We start from the raw sequence: 6,000 nt of genomic DNA, 5'->3' as shown, positions 1-6,000 counted from the left end.
ACCGGAAACTGGATGGCTGCAGCGCAGCCTGAGGGCCATAAAGTTCAAGTCCCGGAGGTAAATTGAGATCTGCATGTTAGTCCAGGTCAGCATTTGCTGATGAGTTTTAAAGGGGAATTCAAGAAGATCTGGAGACAGCTCCAGGCTCGCATTTCAATGTTTCCAAGTCATTTTGCTCCTGAGTGGCCAGCACCTCAAATCATCCTCAGCGTCCCAGTGCTGCCATCTGCGAACAGGTGCGCTGCGTTGTGGCAAGTAAACGCCGAGTGCTCAGCCCAGAAAATTGTCATCTGAATGATTTACGTGCACGTCTTGAGCCCCATCAGGCACTAAAGAGATGGATGCTTCGCTACTAAATCTCACATTTGTCAACATTAATTTAAGGCACTCCGAGTTGGCAGTCGAGAGCATACTTTTCAAATAAGCAGCCAACTTTTCTTCCATTAAATCTTTAGGAGAATATATTACCAACTTCTGGGAAATACCATTTGCAAGAAGCTGAGCTGGAGTAGGTTGAGGAATTGGCCGTGGAAAGCTTCAGACCATGGGTCCACGTGTGATCAGCAATCAGATGGTGCCATTGCCTACAAGGCTTCCACAGTTGTCTCTGCCCAACCACAACCCCTGGGACGGCTCAGGCTGCCCTGTGAGCTCCCTCTTGGAGCTCATGATCCAGCTGAAAAATAAGATGGTGCCCGTGAGGGGCACCTGGGTGGCTCAGTCGGTTAAGCGGCTGCCTTCAGCTCAGGTCATGATCCCGGGATCCTGGGATCGAGACCCGCGTCGGGCTCCCTGCTCAGTGGAGAGTCTGCTTCTCCCTCTCCCTCTGCCTGCCTCTCTGCCTACTTGTGCTCTCTATCTATCTCTCTGTCAAATAAGTAAATAAAATCTTTAAAAAAAAAAAAAAGATGGTGCCCATGAGAGTATGAGCAACACTGCTGAGCAGCAGGTGACCATGTACCAAAAGATGGGACAGAACTTTGAGGAGGGAGGGAGAGCATGTTGGAGGGACAGGCAAGGTGGTGCTGAGGCAAGCTAGAGGCCCAGGACCAGCAGAGGAGGAGGAAGGGGCCCAAGTGGGTCATCAGGAAGGACAAGGGATTGAAGCAGAGGTCTGGGACACAGAGTACCCTGAAGGTCAAGCTGGCAATGGACTGTCCTCTGGGCTCCCCAGAGCACCAAAGTTTTCTGAAGAAGGGAGAAAAAGAAACCAAAGTTTTATAAAGATCGATACAGAGGCTGTGCAGTATCGGAAGGCAAAGCAGAAGCCTGGCAGTGGACAGAGCCATTAGGACATTGTCGTCATCCCCTAGATCCATGGGTTCAAGTGACAGGTGTGTACTCCCACGTGTGCTCAAGGTGATCCACTAAGATAACGGGAAGAAAATATCGGAATTCTTACTTGCATTTACTTTTAAAATTCCCATATTTTTTAGGGGTGCCTGGGTGGCTCAGTTGGTTAAGCGACTGCCTGCGGCTCAGGTCATGATCCTGGAGTCCCTGGATCGAGTCCCGCATCGGGCTCCCTGCTCAGCGGGGAGTCTGCTTCTCCCTCTGACCCTCCTCCCTGTGATGCTGCCTCTCATTCTCTCTCTCTCAAATAAATAAATAAATAAAATAAAAATAAATAAAATAAAATTCCCATATTTTTTAGTGTATATTTTACGTATCTTAAATAGTTTAATAGAAACTGCGTATGTTACCAAGTGACACATGTCCCTGCCAAATTCATGTGCTGAAGCTCCAACCTCGAATGTGACCGTATTCGAAGACAGGAAGTAATAAAGGCTAAACAGGCTCGTAAGGGTGGAGTCTTATTTTGATAGGACTGGTGTCCTAATAAAAAGAGGAAGAGACACTAGATCTCCTTCTCCTCTCTCCCTCTGCACCCCCAGGCTCCCCTCCTGTGCACGCACAGAGAAGAGCCCATGTGAGGACACAGTGAGAAGGTAAGTGTCTATAAGCCAGGAGGAGGGCTGTCACCAGAAACCAACCCTGATGACACTTTGATCTTAGACTTCTGGCCTCTAGGATTGTGGAAAAAAAAAAAAAAGGCTGTTCTTTAAGCCACCCCGTCTATGGCAGACAATCAGCAGATTAATACAATCGATAACACATAAACGATCTAAATCTGGAAGACAATTATATCTCAATTAAAAAAAAAAACTTAAAATTTGAGGTCCGTATATGAACATATTTTTGCTAATATGCATGATCAAAAGAGTCTGGGGGGAAATGCTCTAGGTGCTAGGGGCGCAAGTTGAGATGGCAGTGAGTGTTAAGAGCTATTTCAGAGGGAAGATAGAAACTCGTGAGCCACTGGATGTAGGAAATGAAAGAAAAAGAAGTATGAATATAAGCTCTCAGTTTTTCAGTCTAGGAGACAGGGAGAGGCATCTGTATCCCTGTCACAGAAGGGATGGCAAGACTTGATCCCACAAGAGCGTCAGAGAAGCTAAAGGACCACAGGAGCTGGTGGAATTCCTGGTGGAATGCCCTCAGAATGAGAAAGAGAAACCACCAGAAGGGTGAAAGGAAAATGGGAATTTCAGGGCCACAGAGATCAAAGGAAGAGAGACTTTCAAGGAGGAGGATAGTTTGGGCAACAGCATCAGGGAGGTCAAGTGGGATGACCTGAGAAATACCTTTTGGAACTGCAAGAGGTCACTGAAGACTTTTTGAAAGTGCATTCATTGCTGGGGAGAGAGTGGGCATTGGACGGTAGGGGTTAAGAAGGGATAAGTGGAGAGGAAATTAAGGCAGCAGGTAGTGTTTGGATTTCAACCATGAAAATGTCAGTATCAGAGTCAGAACTGTGTGGGGTGGGAGGTTGTAATGTGTGAGCCTTCCCCTTTATCTTGGACCCCAGAGGAATTCCCCATGACTAGTGAAACAGTGATAATGGGCTGGGCAGGTGGGACGGGGGTCAGGGTGGCGAGGTGACGATAAAGTGTTCCATCCTGTTCCAGAACCTTCCAGACAGCTCTAGTTTTGTGTATGAGTTTGTGTGATAGAATATAAGTCAGCTCCAATTCTGTAACTCCAGAAGGGATACGCAATTCTCAAATCTACACACTGATTAGAAATCTGGAAATTTCTCCCAAACTTCACATCTTCCTTGCAAGTTTAATGTCAGAGGAAGATCTGACATAAATGGTGGGACTAAACGGTGGGAAGAGGTTGGAGTTCATTTGGGCATCATATCAGGGTCTCATCCACCAGCACTTGGACACCCAGTATTTCAATAGATACCCATTTCAGTATTCTGGCTTTGTCTGGGTGGAAAAGTATTTACCACCTATTTCACGAGCGTGCAAATGAATTCAAAGTCACACATGAGAACAAAATGATATTTATAAAATTCTTTGAGATCCACAGATGAGAGGCACCATTTAAGAACAGAGTAAGTATTATCAGCTAATGACAGAGCACCCTGCATAAATCAGATTCTCCCAGAAAATAAACCACGTCCTGGGAATAAATTCAGTAATTCTGGAATCCACATTAAACATTTTAGATGAAAAGCAATAATAACGGATAATACTTCAGTAGCCAATCTTTCCGCCCCTAGAATTATCTCCCTCATTCACATCCTTGGACATTTGTGGACCTCATACAGAACATCGACATCTGTCTGGTAGAATCATTGATTCCCAGGGCTGGAGGGGTCTCTTTGCTCATTTAATCCCCTCAGTGATCCCCATTTGCACGTTCTTCCATCTAAAGATAGTTTAGAAGTTCTTTTAACCATCCTTTGTATCTTTGCAAGCCAAGGCTCATTTAAGGCTTCTGCTGCCCTAAATCTCTTGTCATGTTCATCCCTGCTTAGTCACTCTTCTCTTTCTGTGTTTTTGCACATCCTTCTAAAATCGAATCCCACTGGCGGGGCCCCAGACTTTTTGCAATAATGGTTTTTGTGCACAGTGATTTTGCCTGAATTTGACAAATAAAACCTGACATGACCATAGGGTCATGCAGCTCATATATATCCTCAGAGAGTGGTTCAACTGGTCACTCCGTGTTAGGTGATGAGGTCCTCTTTAGATCCCTGAACTCTGATGTTACAATATCAGGCCCTGGCTTAGCATTCCTGAACTACTAGTTTCAGAGCACAACTGGTTAGAACAAACTAACGATGGGGCTCAGGGCTGGCTCTCTGTCCTGGGCTTAGCTCTCTCTTGCCCAGATGGTCCGATGAACTTGCCAGTGCCTTCCTTTGGTTATAAGAGGGAGGGGCAGAGTGTGGGTGGTTCAGAGTAATCACTGGAAAAACAGATCACAGTAGCATCTACATGAGGGATACCTCAGGCTGGAGCTGTACCAGGGAGAGAAGACAGTGACAGAAGGAAAGACAGGAGCCATGAGAATGAAGGTCTCATAAGAGAAATTCAGAGATTACTCAAGTTGTGCCTCTAGATGGTCCCTTTCCATACTTGGACTCTCCATGCAGACATCTGGTGCATGTTTGAAGAGAACCTTTTATAAACCCTGAAGTATTTGTGTACATGCTCGGGGGCGGATGGCTGCAGGCAAGTGTGTCCACGTGTGCTTGTATGTGTGTGTGCATGCGTCCATGTTTATAAGATTAGGGCTGCCCATAGGGCGGGGTGGGGTGGCACTTGTCTGTTTACTCTCCACTGGCTCAGATGTTCAGGTGAGGGGAAAAGAGCAGGTGGGGCTGGAATGGGGAATGGACCCAATGCAAACGCGGGGATCTACCCCTCTGTGCGCGCTCTTGAAATCTCTTTCAGAGTTCAAAGAGGTAACAAAAGGTATATGTGCCCAGGGTGAGTTTGACACATGTGAAAATATATCCCCAATTGTTTATCTCCTAGAATTTTACGCGCAAATGAGGAGGCTGGTCCTAACAGCGTGGCAACAGAGAATGTCAAATGTTTAAGCTTCGGTCTCTCAGCAGGCATGGGAAAATGGTTTATCTTGGATCCAGGGGCAGCCATTAATGCAATGAGGAAGTAATAGAAGGAGGAGCCATCCAAAACAAAAGTTTCAAGGTCACAGAGAATTTTTCTTCTCATCCAAACACAACAGAATCTCATGAATGTCAGACCATGAGCATAGGCTGGAAAATTCCACAGAAATGGAATTCTCTTGATGTGTGATCTTCGTACCAGAGCTTCAGTTCACAGAGGTTCTCGTCTCAGATTTATGTGTGAGGGTCACACAGGAAGCAGCTGAGGGGTGCTCTTAAAATTACAGCACTTCACAGAAAGAATGCAAAAATTGACTAGCAATCTCACCTTACCTGAAACCAGCCCCTTTGTATGCATCTGACAAAAAAAGCTAATCTCCAAGAAGACCATATTGATTTTAGCCCAGTATTTGAATTTGATATTCATATAAAAATTCAATAGCAATACGTGTTAAAAGAACTCATTCAAAAATAGAAATTCAGGCAAAGTGTAGCCCCCACAAAATAGTGACAAGGAAGCACACCCTTCTCAATCTACCTCAAAAATCAACCTTATATTTTCTCTATAGGGGTGGGAGGTGCTTTGGTCTGAATGTTTGTGTCCCCCCCCTCCAAATTCATATATTAAAATCCTAACCTCAAGGTATTAGGAGGGGAAGCCATTGGGAGGTGATTGGGTCATGAGGGTGGAGCCCTCCTGATTAGGATTAGTGCCCTTACAAAAGAGACCCGGGAGAGCTAGCTTGCGCCTTGTACCACGTGGGGAACACTGGGAAGGCAACACTGTGAGGAAACCGGCTCTCACCAAACACCAAATCTGGGGTGCCATGACCTGGGACTTCTCAGTCTCTAGAACTGTGAGAAATAAAAGTGTATTGTTCATAAGCCATTGAGTTTATGCATTTTTGTTATAGCAGCCCAAACAAACTAAGGCTTTAAAGGAACCTAAAATGGGCTTCAGAGACCTCTAAAAGGCCTATATGCTTAGAAGCATCTGGAATCAAAGCAGTGGTGATGCCTTCCTAGCCTGGCGATTCTACTATTTAATGAAGAGTAACTGAAGAAACCCC

Source organism: Mirounga leonina, unplaced genomic scaffold, assembly GCF_011800145.1.
Source record: "Mirounga leonina isolate KUSES-001 unplaced genomic scaffold, KU_Mleo_1.0 Mir_53, whole genome shotgun sequence".
Taxonomy (NCBI): domain Eukaryota; kingdom Metazoa; phylum Chordata; class Mammalia; order Carnivora; family Phocidae; genus Mirounga; species Mirounga leonina.
This window is presented reverse-complemented; position numbering follows the sequence as displayed.